The sequence below is a fragment of the Phyllobates terribilis genome, unplaced genomic scaffold, assembly GCF_046119375.1.
Source record: "Phyllobates terribilis strain yellow unplaced genomic scaffold, ASM4611937v1 Scaffold_5__5_contigs__length_657084704, whole genome shotgun sequence".
NCBI lineage: Eukaryota > Metazoa > Chordata > Amphibia > Anura > Dendrobatidae > Phyllobates > Phyllobates terribilis.
Genome location: NW_027362765.1, coordinates 655,720,997 through 655,741,639, shown reverse-complemented (window position 1 = coordinate 655,741,639; position 20,643 = coordinate 655,720,997). Strand labels below are relative to the sequence as shown.

The window sequence follows — 20,643 nt, the reverse complement described above, 5'->3', positions numbered from 1 at the left end:
TTGCATCACATTACATGGCAATGCAATGCACAGTTGCTGAAGTTGAACCAAAATGAGCTTGTAATCTGGCTTCTGCAACTTTGAACATGAAAAATCCAATGAGGAGAAGAAAAGCAAAGCCAAAGAGTCCATCCCAAAATCCGACAAACAAGCAAAATGAACAAAAAACATTGAATTCAATTCTTTCTGATTTTAGAAACTGCATTAAAGAAGGGGTGCACCGGTCCTGGAGATACTGCAATACCAGGTCAATGCGTGGAGTGGACAGAGCAAGCTCTTTTTCCATCTCCCTGTTCTAAAAATCCATTTAATATATGGTCCCCAGATAGGGGACGTATCAGATATTAAACTGATAAGAACAGATACTACACTTGATCTTAGCCAAAAGGCCGAGAAGCGATAACCAGAATTGGTTTCAAACTACGGAGCCACCCAAGGATCCTGAAAAGTCCATTTGTGGAGATGAGCTCCTGGACTCCCGTTAAGAAGACATGTTGTCAACCTCTAGATCCCTTACATGCCTGCACTTTTCGGCTTGCTGCTGCTGCAATCCACGCGTTTTAGATCTGCATAACTCCACCTCTTTAAACACAGCACCTTCACCCCCTGCTGTTCCCACCCGCCTCAACACCGTTGGAAGGGAGGAGAACCAATTAAGGCGGGGGGTGGGGTGGAACGAGCAGCTGTCTACCCTTAGCAGGAGGGCTCCTGATTACATACCTCTCCTGCTGCTGCTGCTGCTGGCTGTCCAGCAGCAGACTGAAGGTGGCTGCTGCTGTGCACAGGTATATAAAGGCTCAGAGCCTATTATGACACGCGCAGCCAGCGTTCCATTGCCACATTCCATCTACTGCAGGCAGGATACCTGGCTGGCTGAATGTCGCTGAGAAGCTCACAGAGACCGCCATAAGCAACAGTTTAACAGAATGCCACAGACTAATCAACCAAACTTTTTGGGTTGGGTTCTCTTTTATAGTCTGCAGGCATTAAATGAAAGAAGTCAGTGTTCCAGCAGAAGGAGACAACGTTTCAGAAAAGGCATTGTAGCAAACCAAAAAAGAAATTTTAAGCGCAGCAGAGTAACCAGCGCACATACCTGTTAGCTCAGGTGAGTTTAAAAGGCTGCTGTTGATAACAAGGGCATTTGCTAAATAGATGGTGTGTGTGCAACAATATACTGAAAGGTCAATTATATTGTGCAGCTTATCTCACCACCTGTAGTTATTTAGGTGAAAGCTCCAAAATGCTTGCCTAATATGTCTGTTTATCCAAAAGGAAGTAAAAAGGGAGAGCTAGAAAGATAGCATTGCATCACATTACATGGCAATGCAATGCACAGTTGCTGAAGTTGAACCAAAATGAGCTTGTAATCTGGCTTCTGCAACTTTGAACATGAAAAATCCAATGAGGAGAAGAAAAGCAAAGCCAAAGAGTCCATCCCAAAATCCGACAAACAAGCAAAATGAACAAAAAACATTGAATTCAATTCTTTCTGATTTTAGAAACTGCATTAAAGAAGGGGTGCACCGGTCCTGGAGATACTGCAATACCAGGTCAATGCGTGGAGTGGACAGAGCAAGCTCTTTTTCCATCTCCCTGTTCTAAAAATCCATTTAATATATGGTCCCCAGATAGGGGACGTATCAGATATTAAACTGATAAGAACAGATTTTTTTTTTTTTTTTTTCGAAAGCCCGAATTCGTGTACAAAACCCGAGTGCGCTTAAAAAAGTGACAAGTGCCACAAAAAAAGTGCACTAGGATGCTGGTCTTCTTGAAACCCTCTCCAAAAGGAGAAGAGTCCCCCAAACCATTACCCGTCCCTCCGAGCCAGAAGGCCACAGCGAGGAACAGGGACAAATAGCCACCTCCAGCCGGAGCCAGAGGCGACCCAATCTTACCCCCAGCACCTGCCCGAGTTCTCACCCGAGCAAGGCACTGGGAGCCAAAGACTGTGCTCCCCTCCCGGAAGAGGGGAGCCAACAACGCTCTCCTCCAGAAAGAGGAGAGCCAGGGGGGTTCAGGGGGGAGCGGAACCTGATGGCCACACACTCCCCCCCTAGACCTGCCAAGAGAGGAACCCGTAAGGGAACCGCATCCCGACAAAATCCTAGTAAGAACGTGGACACACGTGAAAAAGTGGACACACAGTGACAAAAAAATAAAATAAATAGTGAAGGTTTCACAGTATAATACTGCCCGGACCTTCGACCGGGAATTGAAAAATTCCCCATCCTAAGGCCAGAAGGCCCGGAATAAGGGTGTGTGTGAAGAAAGAAATATTGAAGTGCTAGTGCAAATGTGCCATAAACTCAAGTGGGGTTCCCAATCCCAGTGAGTTGAGGCACCCCAGGGTCACCACTCCTGGGGCACTTCACACTTCGGGCTTTCGATCTTCCCCGGCCCAATGGCGTCGATCCTGGGGGGCCATGCTTTCCACCAGATGACTATATTAGCCACCTGGCGTACTAACAAGCGCCTAAACCCCAGTGTGCATAATGTATCAATCTACTAGGGCGGCCAACATCCAAAACCGCCTTTTCGAAAGATACTACACTTGATCTTAGCCAAAAGGCCGAGAAGCGATAACCAGAATTGGTTTCAAACTACGGAGCCACCCAAGGATCCTGAAAAGTCCATTTGTGGAGATGAGCTCCTGGACTCCCGTTAAGAAGACATGTTGTCAACCTCTAGATCCCTTACATGCCTGCACTTTTCGGCTTGCTGCTGCTGCAATCCACGCGTTTTAGATCTGCATAACTCCACCTCTTTAAACACAGCACCTTCACCCCCTGCTGTTCCCACCCGCCTCAACACCGTTGGAAGGGAGGAGAACCAATTAAGGCGGGGGGTGGGGTGGAACGAGCAGCTGTCTACCCTTATCAGGAGGGCTCCTGATTACATACCTCTCCTGCTGCTGCTACTGCTGGCTGTCCAGCAGCAGACTGAAGGTGGCTGCTGCTGTGCACAGGTATATAAAGGCTCAGAGCCTATTATGACACGCGCAGCCAGCGTTCCATTGCCACATTCCATCTACTGCAGGCAGGATACCTGGCTGGCTGAATGTCGCTGAGAAGCTCACAGAGACCGCCATAAGCAACAGTTTAACAGAATGCCACAGACTAATCAACCAAACTTTTTGGGTTGGGTTCTCTTTTATAGTCTGCAGGCATTAAATGAAAGAAGTCAGTGTTCCAGCAGAAGGAGACAACGTTTCAGAAAAGGCATTGTAGCAAACCAAAAAAGAAATTTTAAGCGCAGCAGAGTAACCAGCGCACATACCTGTTAGCTCAGGTGAGTTTAAAAGGCTGCTGTTGATAACAAGGGCATTTGCTAAATAGATGGTGTGTGTGCAACAATATACTGAAAGGTCAATTATATTGTGCAGCTTATCTCACCACCTGTAGTTATTTAGGTGAAAGCTCCAAAATGCTTGCCTAATATGTCTGTTTATCCAAAAGGAAGTAAAAAGGGAGAGCTAGAAAGATAGCATTGCATCACATTACATGGCAATGCAATGCACAGTTGCTGAAGTTGAACCAAAATGAGCTTGTAATCTGGCTTCTGCAACTTTGAACATGAAAAATCCAATGAGGAGAAGAAAAGCAAAGCCAAAGAGTCCATCCCAAAATCCGACAAACAAGCAAAATGAACAAAAAACATTGAATTCAATTCTTTCTGATTTTAGAAACTGCATTAAAGAAGGGGTGCACCGGTCCTGGAGATACTGCAATACCAGGTCAATGCGTGGAGTGGACAGAGCAAGCTCTTTTTCCATCTCCCTGTTCTAAAAATCCATTTAATATATGGTCCCCAGATAGGGGACGTATCAGATATTAAACTGATAAGAACAGATACTACACTTGATCTTAGCCAAAAGGCCGAGAAGCGATAACCAGAATTGGTTTCAAACTACGGAGCCACCCAAGGATCCTGAAAAGTCCATTTGTGGAGATGAGCTCCTGGACTCCCGTTAAGAAGACATGTTGTCAACCTCTAGATCCCTTACATGCCTGCACTTTTCGGCTTGCTGCTGCTGCAATCCACGCGTTTTAGATCTGCATAACTCCACCTCTTTAAACACAGCACCTTCACCCCCTGCTGTTCCCACCCGCCTCAACACCGTTGGAAGGGAGGAGAACCAATTAAGGCGGGGGGTGGGGTGGAACGAGCAGCTGTCTACCCTTAGCAGGAGGGCTCCTGATTACATACCTCTCCTGCTGCTGCTGCTGCTGGCTGTCCAGCAGCAGACTGAAGGTGGCTGCTGCTGTGCACAGGTATATAAAGGCTCAGAGCCTATTATGACACGCGCAGCCAGCGTTCCATTGCCACATTCCATCTACTGCAGGCAGGATACCTGGCTGGCTTAATGTCGCTGAGAAGCTCACAGAGACCGCCATAAGCAACAGTTTAACAGAATGCCACAGACTAATCAACCAAACTTTTTGGGTTGGGTTCTCTTTTATAGTCTGCAGGCATTAAATGAAAGAAGTCAGTGTTCCAGCAGAAGGAGACAACGTTTCAGAAAAGGCATTGTAGCAAACCAAAAAAGAAATTTTAAGCGCAGCAGAGTAACCAGCGCACATACCTGTTAGCTCAGGTGAGTTTAAAAGGCTGCTGTTGATAACAAGGGCATTTGCTAAATAGATGGTGTGTGTGCAACAATATACTGAAAGGTCAATTATATTGTGCAGCTTATCTCACCACCTGTAGTTATTTAGGTGAAAGCTCCAAAATGCTTGCCTAATATGTCTGTTTATCCAAAAGGAAGTAAAAAGGGAGAGCTAGAAAGATAGCATTGCATCACATTACATGGCAATGCAATGCACAGTTGCTGAAGTTGAACCAAAATGAGCTTGTAATCTGGCTTCTGCAACTTTGAACATGAAAAATCCAATGAGGAGAAGAAAAGCAAAGCCAAAGAGTCCATCCCAAAATCCGACAAACAAGCAAAATGAACAAAAAACATTGAATTCAATTCTTTCTGATTTTAGAAACTGCATTAAAGAAGGGGTGCACCGGTCCTGGAGATACTGCAATACCAGGTCAATGCGTGGAGTGGACAGAGCAAGCTCTTTTTCCATCTCCCTGTTCTAAAAATCCATTTAATATATGGTCCCCAGATAGGGGACGTATCAGATATTAAACTGATAAGAACAGATACTACACTTGATCTTAGCCAAAAGGCCGAGAAGCGATAACCAGAATTGGTTTCAAACTACGGAGCCACCCAAGGATCCTGAAAAGTCCATTTGTGGAGATGAGCTCCTGGACTCCCGTTAAGAAGACATGTTGTCAACCTCTAGATCCCTTACATGCCTGCACTTTTCGGCTTGCTGCTGCTGCAATCCACGCGTTTTAGATCTGCATAACTCCACCTCTTTAAACACAGCACCTTCACCCCCTGCTGTTCCCACCCGCCTCAACACCATTGGAAGGGAGGAGAACCAATTAAGGCGGGGGGTGGGGTGGAACGAGCAGCTGTCTACCCTTAGCAGGAGGGCTCCTGATTACATACCTCTCCTGCTGCTGCTGGCTGTCCAGCAGCAGACTGAAGGTGGCTGCTGCTGTGCACAGGTATATAAAGGCTCAGAGCCTATTATGACACGCGCAGCCAGCGTTCCATTGCCACATTCCATCTACTGCAGGCAGGATACCTGGCTGGCTGAATGTCGCTGAGAAGCTCACAGAGACCGCCATAAGCAACAGTTTAACAGAATGCCACAGACTAATCAACCAAACTTTTTGGGTTGGGTTCTCTTTTATAGTCTGCAGGCATTAAATGAAAGAAGTCAGTGTTCCAGCAGAAGGAGACAACGTTTCAGAAAAGGCATTGTAGCAAACCAAAAAAGAAATTTTAAGCGCAGCAGAGTAACCAGCGCACATACCTGTTAGCTCAGGTGAGTTTAAAAGGCTGCTGTTGATAACAAGGGCATTTGCTAAATAGATGGTGTGTGTGCAACAATATACTGAAAGGTCAATTATATTGTGCAGCTTATCTCACCACCTGTAGTTATTTAGGTGAAAGCTCCAAAATGCTTGCCTAATATGTCTGTTTATCCAAAAGGAAGTAAAAAGGGAGAGCTAGAAAGATAGCATTGCATCACATTACATGGCAATGCAATGCACAGTTGCTGAAGTTGAACCAAAATGAGCTTGTAATCTGGCTTCTGCAACTTTGAACATGAAAAATCCAATAAGGAGAAGAAAAGCAAAGCCAAAGAGTCCATCCCAAAATCCGACAAACAAGCAAAATGAACAAAAAACATTGAATTCAATTCTTTCTGATTTTAGAAACTGCATTAAAGAAGGGGTGCACCGGTCCTGGAGATACTGCAATACCAGGTCAATGCGTGGAGTGGACAGAGCAAGCTCTTTTTCCATCTCCCTGTTCTAAAAATCCATTTAATATATGGTCCCCAGATAGGGGACGTATCAGATATTAAACTGATAAGAACAGATACTACACTTGATCTTAGCCAAAAGGCCGAGAAGCGATAACCAGAATTGGTTTCAAACTACGGAGCCACCCAAGGATCCTGAAAAGTCCATTTGTGGAGATGAGCTCCTGGACTCCCGTTAAGAAGACATGTTGTCAACCTCTAGATCCCTTACATGCCTGCACTTTTCGGCTTGCTGCTGCTGCAATCCACGCGTTTTAGATCTGCATAACTCCACCTCTTTAAACACAGCACCTTCACCCCCTGCTGTTCCCACCCGCCTCAACACCGTTGGAAGGGAGGAGAACCAATTAAGGCGGGGGGTGGGGTGGAACGAGCAGCTGTCTACCCATAGCAGGAGGGCTCCTGATTACATACCTCTCCTGCTGCTGCTGCTGCTGGCTGTCCAGCAGCAGACTGAAGGTGGCTGCTGCTGTGCACAGGTATATAAAGGCTCAGAGCCTATTATGACACGCGCAGCCAGCGTTCCATTGCCACATTCCATCTACTGCAGGCAGGATACCTGGCTGGCTGAATGTCGCTGAGAAGCTCACAGAGACCGCCATAAGCAACAGTTTAACAGAATGCCACAGACTAATCAACCAAACTTTTTGGGTTGGGTTCTCTTTTATAGTCTGCAGGCATTAAATGAAAGAAGTCAGTGTTCCAGCAGAGGGAGACAACGTTTCAGAAAAGGCATTGTAGCAAACCAAAAAAGAAATTTTAAGCGCAGCAGAGTAACCAGCGCACATACCTGTTAGCTCAGGTGAGTTTAAAAGGCTGCTGTTGATAACAAGGGCATTTGCTAAATAGATGGTGTGTGTGCAACAATATACTGAAAGGTCAATTATATTGTGCAGCTTATCTCACCACCTGTAGTTATTTAGGTGAAAGCTCCAAAATGCTTGCCTAATATGTCTGTTTATCCAAAAGGAAGTAAAAAGGGAGAGCTAGAAAGATAGCATTGCATCACATTACATGGCAATGCAATGCACAGTTGCTGAAGTTGAACCAAAATGAGCTTGTAATCTGGCTTCTGCAACTTTGAACATGAAAAATCCAATGAGGAGAAGAAAAGCAAAGCCAAAGAGTCCATCCCAAAATCCGACAAACAAGCAAAATGAACAAAAAACATTGAATTCAATTCTTTCTGATTTTAGAAACTGCATTAAAGAAGGGGTGCACCGGTCCTGGAGATACTGCAATACCAGGTCAATGCGTGGAGTGGACAAAGCAAGCTCTTTTACCATCTCCCTGTTCTAAAAATCCATTTAATATATGGTCCCCAGATAGGGGACGTATCAGATATTAAACTGATAAGAACAGATACTACACTTGATCTTAGCCAAAAGGCCGAGAAGCGATAACCAGAATTGGTTTCAAACTACGGAGCCACCCAAGGATCCTGAAAAGTCCATTTGTGGAGATGAGCTCCTGGACTCCCGTTAAGAAGACATGTTGTCAACCTCTAGATCCCTTACATGCCTGCACTTTTCGGCTTGCTGCTGCTGCAATCCACGCGTTTTAGATCTGCATAACTCCACCTCTTTAAACACAGCACCTTCACCCCCTGCTGTTCCCACCCGCCTCAACACCGTTGGAAGGGAGGAGAACCAATTAAGGCGGGGGGTGGGGTGGAACGAGCAGCTGTCTACCCTTAGCAGGAGGGCTCCTGATTACATACCTCTCCTGCTGCTGCTGGCTGTCCAGCAGCAGACTGAAGGTGGCTGCTGCTGTGCACAGGTATATAAAGGCTCAGAGCCTATTATGACACGCGCAGCCAGCGTTCCATTGCCACATTCCATCTACTGCAGGCAGGATACCTGGCTGGCTGAATGTCGCTGAGAAGCTCACAGAGACCGCCATAAGCAACAGTTTAACAGAATGCCACAGACTAATCAACCAAACTTTTTGGGTTGGGTTCTCTTTTATAGTCTGCAGGCATTAAATGAAAGAAGTCAGTGTTCCAGCAGAAGGAGACAACGTTTCAGAAAAGGCATTGTAGCAAACCAAAAAAGAAATTTTAAGCGCAGCAGAGTAACCAGCGCACATACCTGTTAGCTCAGGTGAGTTTAAAAGGCTGCTGTTGATAACAAGGGCATTTGCTAAATAGATGGTGTGTGTGCAACAATATACTGAAAGGTCAATTATATTGTGCAGCTTATCTCACCACCTGTAGTTATTTAGGTGAAAGCTCCAAAATGCTTGCCTAATATGTCTGTTTATCCAAAAGGAAGTAAAAAGGGAGAGCTAGAAAGATAGCATTGCATCACATTACATGGCAATGCAATGCACAGTTGCTGAAGTTGAACCAAAATGAGCTTGTAATCTGGCTTCTGCAACTTTGAACATGAAAAATCCAATGAGGAGAAGAAAAGCAAAGCCAAAGAGTCCATCCCAAAATCCGACAAACAAGCAAAATGAACAAAAAACATTGAATTCAATTCTTTCTGATTTTAGAAACTGCATTAAAGAAGGGGTGCACCGGTCCTGGAGATACTGCAATACCAGGTCAATGCGTGGAGTGGACAGAGCAAGCTCTTTTTCCATCTCCCTGTTCTAAAAATCCATTTAATATATGGTCCCCAGATAGGGGACGTATCAGATATTAAACTGATAAGAACAGATACTACACTTGATCTTAGCCAAAAGGCCGAGAAGCGATAACCAGAATTGGTTTCAAACTACGGAGCCACCCAAGGATCCTGAAAAGTCCATTTGTGGAGATGAGCTCCTGGACTCCCGTTAAGAAGACATGTTGTCAACCTCTAGATCCCTTACATGCCTGCACTTTTCGGCTTGCTGCTGCTGCAATCCACGCGTTTTAGATCTGCATAACTCCACCTCTTTAAACACAGCACCTTCACCCCCTGCTGTTCCCACCCGCCTCAACACCGTTGGAAGGGAGGAGAACCAATTAAGGCGGGGGGTGGGGTGGAACGAGCAGCTGTCTACCCTTAGCAGGAGGGCTCCTGATTACATACCTCTCCTGCTGCTGCTGCTGCTGGCTGTCCAGCAGCAGACTGAAGGTGGCTGCTGCTGTGCACAGGTATATAAAGGCTCAGAGCCTATTATGACACGCGCAGCCAGCGTTCCATTGCCACATTCCATCTACTGCAGGCAGGATACCTGGCTGGCTGAATGTCGCTGAGAAGCTCACAGAGACCGCCATAAGCAACAGTTTAACAGAATGCCACAGACTAATCAACCAAACTTTTTGGGTTGGGTTCTCTTTTATAGTCTGCAGGCATTAAATGAAAGAAGTCAGTGTTCCAGCAGAAGGAGACAACGTTTCAGAAAAGGCATTGTAGCAAACCAAAAAAGAAATTTTAAGCGCAGCAGAGTAACCAGCGCACATACCTGTTAGCTCAGGTGAGTTTAAAAGGCTGCTGTTGATAACAAGGGCATTTGCTAAATAGATGGTGTGTGTGCAACAATATACTGAAAGGTCAATTATATTGTGCAGCTTATCTCACCACCTGTAGTTATTTAGGTGAAAGCTCCAAAATGCTTGCCTAATATGTCTGTTTATCCAAAAGGAAGTAAAAAGGGAGAGCTAGAAAGATAGCATTGCATCACATTACATGGCAATGCAATGCACAGTTGCTGAAGTTGAACCAAAATGAGCTTGTAATCTGGCTTCTGCAACTTTGAACATGAAAAATCCAATGAGGAGAAGAAAAGCAAAGCCAAAGAGTCCATCCCAAAATCCGACAAACAAGCAAAATGAACAAAAAACATTGAATTCAATTCTTTCTGATTTTAGAAACTGCATTAAAGAAGGGGTGCACCGGTCCTGGAGATACTGCAATACCAGGTCAATGCGTGGAGTGGACAGAGCAAGCTCTTTTTCCATCTCCCTGTTCTAAAAATCCATTTAATATATGGTCCCCAGATAGGGGACGTATCAGATATTAAACTGATAAGAACAGATACTACACTTGATCTTAGCCAAAAGGCCGAGAAGCGATAACCAGAATTGGTTTCAAACTACGGAGCCACCCAAGGATCCTGAAAAGTCCATTTGTGGAGATGAGCTCCTGGACTCCCGTTAAGAAGACATGTTGTCAACCTCTAGATCCCTTACATGCCTGCACTTTTCGGCTTGCTGCTGCTGCAATCCACGCGTTTTAGATCTGCATAACTCCACCTCTTTAAACACAGCACCTTCACCCCCTGCTGTTCCCACCCGCCTCAACACCGTTGGAAGGGAGGAGAACCAATTAAGGCGGGGGGTGGGGTGGAACGAGCAGCTGTCTACCCTTAGCAGGAGGGCTCCTGATTACATACCTCTCCTGCTGCTGCTGCTGCTGGCTGTCCAGCAGCAGACTGAAGGTGGCTGCTGCTGTGCACAGGTATATAAGGGCTCAGAGCCTATTATGACACGCGCAGCCAGCGTTCCATTGCCACATTCCATCTACTGCAGGCAGGATACCTGGCTGGCTGAATGTCGCTGAGAAGCTCACAGAGACCGCCATAAGCAACAGTTTAACAGAATGCCACAGACTAATCAACCAAACTTTTTGGGTTGGGTTCTCTTTTATAGTCTGCAGGCATTAAATGAAAGAAGTCAGTGTTCCAGCAGAAGGAGACAACGTTTCAGAAAAGGCATTGTAGCAAACCAAAAAAGAAATTTTAAGCGCAGCAGAGTAACCAGCGCACATACCTGTTAGCTCAGGTGAGTTTAAAAGGCTGCTGTTGATAACAAGGGCATTTGCTAAATAGATGGTGTGTGTGCAACAATATACTGAAAGGTCAATTATATTGTGCAGCTTATCTCACCACCTGTAGTTATTTAGGTGAAAGCTCCAAAATGCTTGCCTAATATGTCTGTTTATCCAAAAGGAAGTAAAAAGGGAGAGCTAGAAAGATAGCATTGCATCACATTACATGGCAATGCAATGCACAGTTGCTGAAGTTGAACCAAAATGAGCTTGTAATCTGGCTTCTGCAACTTTGAACATGAAAAATCCAATGAGGAGAAGAAAAGCAAAGCCAAAGAGTCCATCCCAAAATCCGACAAACAAGCAAAATGAACAAAAAACATTGAATTCAATTCTTTCTGATTTTAGAAACTGCATTAAAGAAGGGGTGCACCGGTCCTGGAGATACTGCAATACCAGGTCAATGCGTGGAGTGGACAGAGCAAGCTCTTTTTCCATCTCCCTGTTCTAAAAATCCATTTAATATATGGTCCCCAGATAGGGGACGTATCAGATATTAAACTGATAAGAACAGATACTACACTTGATCTTAGCCAAAAGGCCGAGAAGCGATAACCAGAATTGGTTTCAAACTACGGAGCCACCCAAGGATCCTGAAAAGTCCATTTGTGGAGATGAGCTCCTGGACTCCCGTTAAGAAGACATGTTGTCAACCTCTAGATCCCTTACATGCCTGCACTTTTCGGCTTGCTGCTGCTGCAATCCACGCGTTTTAGATCTGCATAACTCCACCTCTTTAAACACAGCACCTTCACCCCCTGCTGTTCCCACCCGCCTCAACACCGTTGGAAGCGAGGAGAACCAATTAAGGCGGGGGGTGGGGTGGAACGAGCAGCTGTCTACCCTTAGCAGGAGGGCTCCTGATTACATACCTCTCCTGCTGCTGCTGCTGGCTGTCCAGCAGCAGACTGAAGGTGGCTGCTGCTGTGCACAGGTATATAAAGGCTCAGAGCCTATTATGACACGCGCAGCCAGCGTTCCATTGCCACATTCCATCTACTGCAGGCAGGATACCTGGCTGGCTGAATGTCGCTGAGAAGCTCACAGAGACCGCCATAAGCAACAGTTTAACAGAATGCCACAGACTAATCAACCAAACTTTTTGGGTTGGGTTCTCTTTTATAGTCTGCAGGCATTAAATGAAAGAAGTCAGTGTTCCAGCAGAAGGAGACAACGTTTCAGAAAAGGCATTGTAGCAAACCAAAAAAGAAATTTTAAGCGCAGCAGAGTAACCAGCGCACATACCTGTTAGCTCAGGTGAGTTTAAAAGGCTGCTGTTGATAACAAGGGCATTTGCTAAATAGATGGTGTGTGTGCAACAATATACTGAAAGGTCAATTATATTGTGCAGCTTATCTCACCACCTGTAGTTATTTAGGTGAAAGCTCCAAAATGCTTGCCTAATATGTCTGTTTATCCAAAAGGAAGTAAAAAGGGAGAGCTAGAAAGATAGCATTGCATCACATTACATGGCAATGCAATGCACAGTTGCTGAAGTTGAACCAAAATGAGCTTGTAATCTGGCTTCTGCAACTTTGAACATGAAAAATCCAATGAGAAGAAGAAAAGCAAAGCCAAAGAGTCCATCCCAAAATCCGACAAACAAGCAAAATGAACAAAAAACATTGAATTCAATTCTTTCTGATTTTAGAAACTGCATTAAAGAAGGGGTGCACCGGTCCTGGAGATACTGCAATACCAGGTCAATGCGTGGAGTGGACAGAGCAAGCTCTTTTTCCATCTCCCTGTTCTAAAAATCCATTTAATATATGGTCCCCAGATAGGGGACGTATCAGATATTAAACTGATAAGAACAGATACTACACTTGATCTTAGCCAAAAGGCCGAGAAGCGATAACCAGAATTGGTTTCAAACTACGGAGCCACCCAAGGATCCTGAAAAGTCCATTTGTGGAGATGAGCTCCTGGACCCCCGTTAAGAAGACATGTTGTCAACCTCTAGATCCCTTACATGCCTGCACTTTTCGGCTTGCTGCTGCTGCAATCCACGCGTTTTAGATCTGCATAACTCCACCTCTTTAAACACAGCACCTTCACCCCCTGCTGTTCCCACCCGCCTCAACACCGTTGGAAGGGAGGAGAACCAATTAAGGCGGGGGGTGGGGTGGAACGAGCAGCTGTCTACCCTTAGCAGGAGGGCTCCTGATTACATACCTCTCCTGCTGCTGCTGCTGCTGGCTGTCCAGCAGCAGACTGAAGGTGGCTGCTGCTGTGCACAGGTATATAAAGGCTCAGAGCCTATTATGACACGCGCAGCCAGCGTTCCATTGCCACATTCCATCTACTGCAGGCAGGATACCTGGCTGGCTGAATGTCGCTGAGAAGCTCACAGAGACCGCCATAAGCAACAGTTTAACAGAATGCCACAGACTAATCAACCAAACTTTTTGGGTTGGGTTCTCTTTTATAGTCTGCAGGCATTAAATGAAAGAAGTCAGTGTTCCAGCAGAAGGAGACAACGTTTCAGAAAAGGCATTGTAGCAAACCAAAAAAGAAATTTTAAGCGCAGCAGAGTAACCAGCGCACATACCTGTTAGCTCAGGTGAGTTTAAAAGGCTGCTGTTGATAACAAGGGCATTTGCTAAATAGATGGTGTGTGTGCAACAATATACTGAAAGGTCAATTATATTGTGCAGCTTATCTCACCACCTGTAGTTATTTAGGTGAAAGCTCCAAAATGCTTGCCTAATATGTCTGTTTATCCAAAAGGAAGTAAAAAGGGAGAGCTAGAAAGATAGCATTGCATCACATTACATGGCAATGCAATGCACAGTTGCTGAAGTTGAACCAAAATGAGCTTGTAATCTGGCTTCTGCAACTTTGAACATGAAAAATCCAATGAGGAGAAGAAAAGCAAAGCCAAAGAGTCCATCCCAAAATCCGACAAACAAGCAAAATGAACAAAAAACATTGAATTCAATTCTTTCTGATTTTAGAAACTGCATTAAAGAAGGGGTGCACCGGTCCTGGAGATACTGCAATACCAGGTCAATGCGTGGAGTGGACAGAGCAAGCTCTTTTTCCATCTCCCTGTTCTAAAAATCCATTTAATATATGGTCCCCAGATAGGGGACGTATCAGATATTAAACTGATAAGAACAGATACTACACTTGATCTTAGCCAAAAGGCCGAGAAGCGATAACCAGAATTGGTTTCAAACTACGGAGCCACCCAAGGATCCTGAAAAGTCCATTTGTGGAGATGAGCTCCTGGACTCCCGTTAAGAAGACATGTTGTCAACCTCTAGATCCCTTACATGCCTGCACTTTTCGGCTTGCTGCTGCTGCAATCCACGCGTTTTAGATCTGCATAACTCCACCTCTTTAAACACAGCACCTTCACCCCCTGCTGTTCCCACCCGCCTCAACACCGTTGGAAGGGAGGAGAACCAATTAAGGCGGGGGGTGGGGTGGAACGAGCAGCTGTCTACCCTTAGCAGGAGGGCTCCTGATTACATACCTCTCCTGCTGCTGCTACTGCTGGCTGTCCAGCAGCAGACTGAAGGTGGCTGCTGCTGTGCACAGGTATATAAAGGCTCAGAGCCTATTATGACACGCGCAGCCAGCGTTCCATTGCCACATTCCATCTACTGCAGGCAGGATACCTGGCTGGCTGAATGTCGCTGAGAAGCTCACAGAGACCGCCATAAGCAACAGTTTAACAGAATGCCACAGACTAATCAACCAAACTTTTTGGGTTGGGTTCTCTTTTATAGTCTGCAGGCATTAAATGAAAGAAGTCAGTGTTCCAGCAGAAGGAGACAACGTTTCAGAAAAGGCATTGTAGCAAACCAAAAAAGAAATTTTAAGCGCAGCAGAGTAACCAGCGCACATACCTGTTAGCTCAGGTGAGTTTAAAAGGCTGCTGTTGATAACAAGGGCATTTGCTAAATAGATGGTGTGTGTGCAACAATATACTGAAAGGTCAATTATATTGTGCAGCTTATCTCACCACCTGTAGTTATTTAGGTGAAAGCTCCAAAATGCTTGCCTAATATGTCTGTTTATCCAAAAGGAAGTAAAAAGGGAGAGCTAGAAAGATAGCATTGCATCACATTACATGGCAATGCAATGCACAGTTGCTGAAGTTGAACCAAAATGAGCTTGTAATCTGGCTTCTGCAACTTTGAACATGAAAAATCCAATGAGGAGAAGAAAAGCAAAGCCAAAGAGTCCATCCCAAAATCCGACAAACAAGCAAAATGAACAAAAAACATTGAATTCAATTCTTTCTGATTTTAGAAACTGCATTAAAGAAGGGGTGCACCGGTCCTGGAGATACTGCAATACCAGGTCAATGCGAGGAGTGGACAGAGCAAGCTCTTTTTGCATCTCCCTGTTCTAAAAATCCATTTAATATATGGTCCCCAGATAGGGGACGTATCAGATATTAAACTGATAAGAACAGATTTTTTTTGATTGAATATATCTTTTATTAGCACAAAAAATAAGTTAACAGACAGTGTACAGTGCCGCAGCCCAGTACACACAGAATTCTACATCATATTTACATAGCATGAGGATACGACTGATAAGAACAGATACTACCCTTGATCTTAGCCAAAAGGCCGAGAAGCGATAACCAGAATTGGTTTCAAACTACGGAGCCACCCAAGGATCCTGAAAAGTCCATTTGTGGAGATGAGCTCCTGGACTCCCGTTAAGAAGACATGTTGTCAACCTCTAGATCCCTTACATGCCTGCACTTTTCGGCTTGCTGCTGCTGCAATCCACGCGTTTTAGATCTGCATAACTCCACCTCTTTAAACACAGCACCTTCACCCCCTGCTGTTCCCACCCGCCTCAACACCGTTGGAAGGGAGGAGAACCAATTAAGGCGGGGGGTGGGGTGGAACGAGCAGCTGTCTACCCTTAGCAGGAGGGCTCCTGATTACATACCTCTCCTGCTGCTGCTGCTGCTGGCTGTCCAGCAGCAGACTGAAGGTGGCTGCTGCTGTGCACAGGTATATAAGGGCTCAGAGCCTATTATGACACGCGCAGCCAGCGTTCCATTGCCACATTCCATCTACTGCAGGCAGGATACCTGGCTGGCTGAATGTCGCTGAGAAGCTCACAGAGACCGCCATAAGCAACAGTTTAACAGAATGCCACAGACTAATCAACCAAACTTTTTGGGTTGGGTTCTCTTTTATAGTCTGCAGGCATTAAATGAAAGAAGTCAGTGTTCCAGCAGAAGGAGACAACGTTTCAGAAAAGGCATTGTAGCAAACCAAAAAAGAAATTTTAAGCGCAGCAGAGTAACCAGCGCACATACCTGTTAGCTCAGGTGAGTTTAAAAGGCTGCTGTTGATAACAAGGGCATTTGCTAAATAGATGGTGTGTGTGCAACAATATACTGAAAGGTCAATTATATTGTGCAGCTTATCTCACCACCTGTAGTTATTTAGGTGAAAGCTCCAAAATGCTTGCCTAATATGTCTGTTTATCCAAAAGGAAGTAAAAAGGGAGAGCTAGAAAGATAGCATTGCATCACATTACATGGCAATGCAATGCACAGTTGCTGAAGTTGAACCAAAATGAGCTTGTAATCTGGCTTCTGCAACTTTGAACATGAAAAATCCAATGAGGAGAAGAAAAGCAAAGCCAAAGAGTCCATCCCAAAATCCGACAAACAAGCAAAATGAACAAAAAACATTGAATTCAATTCTTTCTGATTTTAGAAACTGCATTAAAGAAGGGGTGCACCGGTCCTGGAGATACTGCAATACCAGGTCAATGCGTGGAGTGGACAGAGCAAGCTCTTTTTCCATCTCCCTGTTCTAAAAATCCATTTAATATATGGTCCCCAGATAGGGGACGTATCAGATATTAAACTGATAAGAACAGATACTACACTTGATCTTAGCCAAAAGGCCGAGAAGCGATAACCAGAATTGGTTTCAAACTACGGAGCCACCCAAGGATCCTGAAAAGTCCATTTGTGGAGATGAGCTCCTGGACTCCCGTTAAGAAGACATGTTGTCAACCTCTAGATCCCTTACATGCCTGCACTTTTCGGCTTGCTGCTGCTGCAATCCACGCGTTTTAGATCTGCATAACTCCACCTCTTTAAACACAGCACCTTCACCCCCTGCTGTTCCCACCCGCCTCAACACCGTTGGAAGGGAGGAGAACCAATTAAGGCGGGGGGTGGGGTGGAACGAGCAGCTGTCTACCCTTAGCAGGAGGGCTCCTGATTACATACCTCTCCTGCTGCTGCTGCTGCTGCTGGCTGTCCAGCAGCAGACTGAAGGTGGCTGCTGCTGTGCACAGGTATATAAAGGCTCAGAGCCTATTATGACACGCGCAGCCAGCGTTCCATTGCCACATTCCATCTACTGCAGGCAGGATACCTGGCTGGCTGAATGTCGCTGAGAAGCTCACAGAGACCGCCATAAGCAACAGTTTAACAGAATGCCACAGACTAATCAACCAAACTTTTTGGGTTGGGTTCTCTTTTATAGTCTGCAGGCATTAAATGAAAGAAGTCAGTGTTCCAGCAGAAGGAGACAACGTTTCAGAAAAGGCATTGTAGCAAACCAAAAAAGAAATTTTAAGCGCAGCAGAGTAACCAGCGCACATACCTGTTAGCTCAGGTGAGTTTAAAAGGCTGCTGTTGATAACAAGGGCATTTGCTAAATAGATGGTGTGTGTGCAACAATATACTGAAAGGTCAATTATATTGTGCAGCTTATCTCACCACCTGTAGTTATTTAGGTGAAAGCTCCAAAATGCTTGCCTAATATGTCTGTTTATCCAAAAGGAAGTAAAAAGGGAGAGCTAGAAAGATAGCATTGCATCACATTACATGGCAATGCAATGCACAGTTGCTGAAGTTGAACCAAAATGAGCTTGTAATCTGGCTTCTGCAACTTTGAACATGAAAAATCCAATGAGGAGAAGAAAAGCAAAGCCAAAGAGTCCATCCCAAAATCCGACAAACAAGCAAAATGAACAAAAAACATTGAATTCAATTCTTTCTGATTTTAGAAACTGCATTAAAGAAGGGGTGCACCGGTCCTGGAGATACTGCAATACCAGGTCAATGCGTGGAGTGGACAGAGCAAGCTCTTTTTCCATCTCCCTGTTCTAAAAATCCATTTAATATATGGTCCCCAGATAGGGGACGTATCAGATATTAAACTGATAAGAACAGATACTACACTTGATCTTAGCCAAAAGGCCGAGAAGCGATAACCAGAATTGGTTTCAAACTACGGAGCCACCCAAGGATCCTGAAAAGTCCATTTGTGGAGATGAGCTCCTGGACTCCCGTTAAGAAGACATGTTGTCAACCTCTAGATCCCTTACATGCCTGCACTTTTCGGCTTGCTGCTGCTGCAATCCACGCGTTTTAGATCTGCATAACTCCACCTCTTTAAACACAGCACCTTCACCCCCTGCTGTTCCCACCCGCCTCAACACCGTTGGAAGGGAGGAGAACCAATTAAGGCGGGGGGTGGGGTGGAACGAGCAGCTGTCTACCCTTAGCAGGAGGGCTCCTGATTACATACCTCTCCTGCTGCTGCTGCTGCTGGCTGTCCAGCAGCAGACTGAAGGTGGCTGCTGCTGTGCACAGGTATATAAAGGCTCAGAGCCTATTATGACACGCGCAGCCAGCGTTCCATTGCCACATTCCATCTACTGCAGGCAGGATACCTGGCTGGCTGAATGTCGCTGAGAAGCTCACAGAGACCGCCATAAGCAACAGTTTAACAGAATGCCACAGACTAATCAACCAAACTTTTTGGGTTGGGTTCTCTTTTATAGTCTGCAGGCATTAAATGAAAGAAGTCAGTGTTCCAGCAGAAGGAGACAACGTTTCAGAAAAGGCATTGTAGCAAACCAAAAAAGAAATTTTAAGCGCAGCAGAGTAACCAGCGCACATACCTGTTAGCTCAGGTGAGTTTAAAAGGCTGCTGTTGATAACAAGGGCATTTGCTAAATAGATGGTGTGTGTGCAACAATATACTGAAAGGTCAATTATATTGTGCAGCTTATCTCACCACCTGTAGTTATTTAGGTGAAAGCTCCAAAATGCTTGCCTAATATGTCTGTTTATCCAAAAGGAAGTAAAAAGGGAGAGCTAGAAAGATAGCATTGCATCACATTACATGGCAATGCAATGCACAGTTGCTGAAGTTGAACCAAAATGAGCTTGTAATCTGGCTTCTGCAACTTTGAACATGAAAAATCCAATGAGGAGAAGAAAAGAAAAAAGCCAAAGAGTCCATCCCAAAATCCGACAAACAAGCAAAATGAACAAAAAACATTGAATTCAATTCTTTCTGATTTTAGAAACTGCATTAAAGAAGGGGTGCACCGGTCCTGGAGATACTGCAATACCAGGTCAATGCGTGGAGTGGACAGAGCAAGCTCTTTTTCCATCTCCCTGTTCTAAAAATCCATTTAATATATGGTCCCCAGATAGGGGACGTATCAGATATTAAACTGATAAGAACAGATACTACACTTGATCTTAGCCAAAAGGCCGAGAAGCGATAACCAGAATTGGTTTCAAACTACGGAGCCACCCAAGGATCCTGAAAAGTCCATTTGCGGAGATGAGCTCCTGGACTCCCGTTAAGAAGACATGTTGTCAACCTCTAGATCCCTTACATGCCTGCACTTTTCGGCTTGCTGCTGCTGCAATCCACGCGTTTTAGATCTGCATAACTCCACCTCTTTAAACACAGCACCTTCACCCCCTGCTGTTCCCACCCGCCTCAACACCGTTGGAAGGGAGGAGAACCAATTAAGGCGGGGGGTGGGGTGGAACGAGCAGCTGTCTACCCTTAGCAGGAGGGCTCCTGATTACATACCTCTCCTGCTGCTGCTGCTGCTGGCTGTCCAGCAGCAGACTGAAGGTGGCTGCTGCTGTGCACAGGTATATAAAGGCTCAGAGCCTATTATGACACGCGCAGCCAGCGTTCCATTGCCACATTCCATCTACTGCAGGCAGGATACCTGGCTGGCTGAATGTCGCTGAGAAGCTCACAGAGACCGCCATAAGCAACAGTTTAACAGAATGCCACAGACTAATCAACCAAACTTTTTGGGTTGGGTTCTCTTTTATAGTCTGCAGGCATTAAATGAAAGAAGTCAGTGTTCCAGCAGAAGGAGACAACGTTTCAGAAAAGGCATTGTAGCAAACCAAAAAAGAAATTTTAAGCGCAGCAGAGTAACCAGCGCACATACCTGTTAGCTCAGGTGAGTTTAAAAGGCTGCTGTTGATAACAAGGGCATTTGCTAAATAGATGGTGTGTGTGCAACAATATACTGAAAGGTCAATTATATTGTGCAGCTTATCTCACCACCTGTAGTTATTTAGGTGAAAGCTCCAAAATGCTTGCCTAATATGTCTGTTTATCCAAAAGGAAGTAAAAAGGGAGAGCTAGAAAGATAGCATTGCATCACATTACATGGCAATGCAATGCACAGTTGCTGAAGTTGAACCA

The 20,643-nt window shown here is 45.1% G+C and overlaps 14 non-coding genes and 2 pseudogenes across 14 annotated transcripts; all 16 read right to left on the bottom strand.

Annotated features, from left to right (window-relative positions):
* Positions 1-210: 210 nt before the first annotated feature.
* Positions 211-401, bottom strand: LOC141149345 (U2 spliceosomal RNA). Its single transcript, XR_012245645.1, has one exon. It is a non-coding gene; the product is annotated as a U2 spliceosomal RNA (small nuclear RNA).
* A 1,115-nt stretch (positions 402-1,516) lies between these two features.
* LOC141150685 (U2 spliceosomal RNA) lies at positions 1,517-1,699 on the bottom strand. The gene has a single exon (XR_012246819.1). It is a non-coding gene; the product is annotated as a U2 spliceosomal RNA (small nuclear RNA).
* A 796-nt stretch (positions 1,700-2,495) lies between these two features.
* On the bottom strand, positions 2,496-2,587 carry LOC141151284 (U2 spliceosomal RNA; annotated as a pseudogene).
* Positions 2,588-3,702: 1,115 nt separating this feature from the next.
* On the bottom strand, positions 3,703-3,893 carry LOC141149343 (U2 spliceosomal RNA). The gene has a single exon (XR_012245643.1). It is a non-coding gene; the product is annotated as a U2 spliceosomal RNA (small nuclear RNA).
* Positions 3,894-5,008: 1,115 nt separating this feature from the next.
* Positions 5,009-5,199, bottom strand: LOC141149342 (U2 spliceosomal RNA). The gene has a single exon (XR_012245642.1). It is a non-coding gene; the product is annotated as a U2 spliceosomal RNA (small nuclear RNA).
* Positions 5,200-6,308: 1,109 nt separating this feature from the next.
* On the bottom strand, positions 6,309-6,499 carry LOC141149341 (U2 spliceosomal RNA). The gene has a single exon (XR_012245641.1). It is a non-coding gene; the product is annotated as a U2 spliceosomal RNA (small nuclear RNA).
* A 1,115-nt stretch (positions 6,500-7,614) lies between these two features.
* Positions 7,615-7,805, bottom strand: LOC141149626 (U2 spliceosomal RNA). Its single transcript, XR_012245918.1, has one exon. It is a non-coding gene; the product is annotated as a U2 spliceosomal RNA (small nuclear RNA).
* Positions 7,806-8,914: 1,109 nt separating this feature from the next.
* LOC141149339 (U2 spliceosomal RNA) lies at positions 8,915-9,105 on the bottom strand. The gene has a single exon (XR_012245640.1). It is a non-coding gene; the product is annotated as a U2 spliceosomal RNA (small nuclear RNA).
* Positions 9,106-10,220: 1,115 nt separating this feature from the next.
* On the bottom strand, positions 10,221-10,411 carry LOC141149338 (U2 spliceosomal RNA). Its single transcript, XR_012245639.1, has one exon. It is a non-coding gene; the product is annotated as a U2 spliceosomal RNA (small nuclear RNA).
* Positions 10,412-11,526: 1,115 nt separating this feature from the next.
* Positions 11,527-11,717, bottom strand: LOC141149337 (U2 spliceosomal RNA). Its single transcript, XR_012245638.1, has one exon. It is a non-coding gene; the product is annotated as a U2 spliceosomal RNA (small nuclear RNA).
* A 1,112-nt stretch (positions 11,718-12,829) lies between these two features.
* Positions 12,830-13,020, bottom strand: LOC141149336 (U2 spliceosomal RNA). Its single transcript, XR_012245637.1, has one exon. It is a non-coding gene; the product is annotated as a U2 spliceosomal RNA (small nuclear RNA).
* A 1,115-nt stretch (positions 13,021-14,135) lies between these two features.
* LOC141149335 (U2 spliceosomal RNA) lies at positions 14,136-14,326 on the bottom strand. The gene has a single exon (XR_012245636.1). It is a non-coding gene; the product is annotated as a U2 spliceosomal RNA (small nuclear RNA).
* A 1,115-nt stretch (positions 14,327-15,441) lies between these two features.
* On the bottom strand, positions 15,442-15,614 carry LOC141150437 (U2 spliceosomal RNA; annotated as a pseudogene).
* A 1,266-nt stretch (positions 15,615-16,880) lies between these two features.
* LOC141149334 (U2 spliceosomal RNA) lies at positions 16,881-17,071 on the bottom strand. Its single transcript, XR_012245635.1, has one exon. It is a non-coding gene; the product is annotated as a U2 spliceosomal RNA (small nuclear RNA).
* A 1,118-nt stretch (positions 17,072-18,189) lies between these two features.
* LOC141149333 (U2 spliceosomal RNA) lies at positions 18,190-18,380 on the bottom strand. The gene has a single exon (XR_012245634.1). It is a non-coding gene; the product is annotated as a U2 spliceosomal RNA (small nuclear RNA).
* Positions 18,381-19,497: 1,117 nt separating this feature from the next.
* On the bottom strand, positions 19,498-19,688 carry LOC141149331 (U2 spliceosomal RNA). Its single transcript, XR_012245632.1, has one exon. It is a non-coding gene; the product is annotated as a U2 spliceosomal RNA (small nuclear RNA).
* Positions 19,689-20,643: the final 955 nt, after the last annotated feature.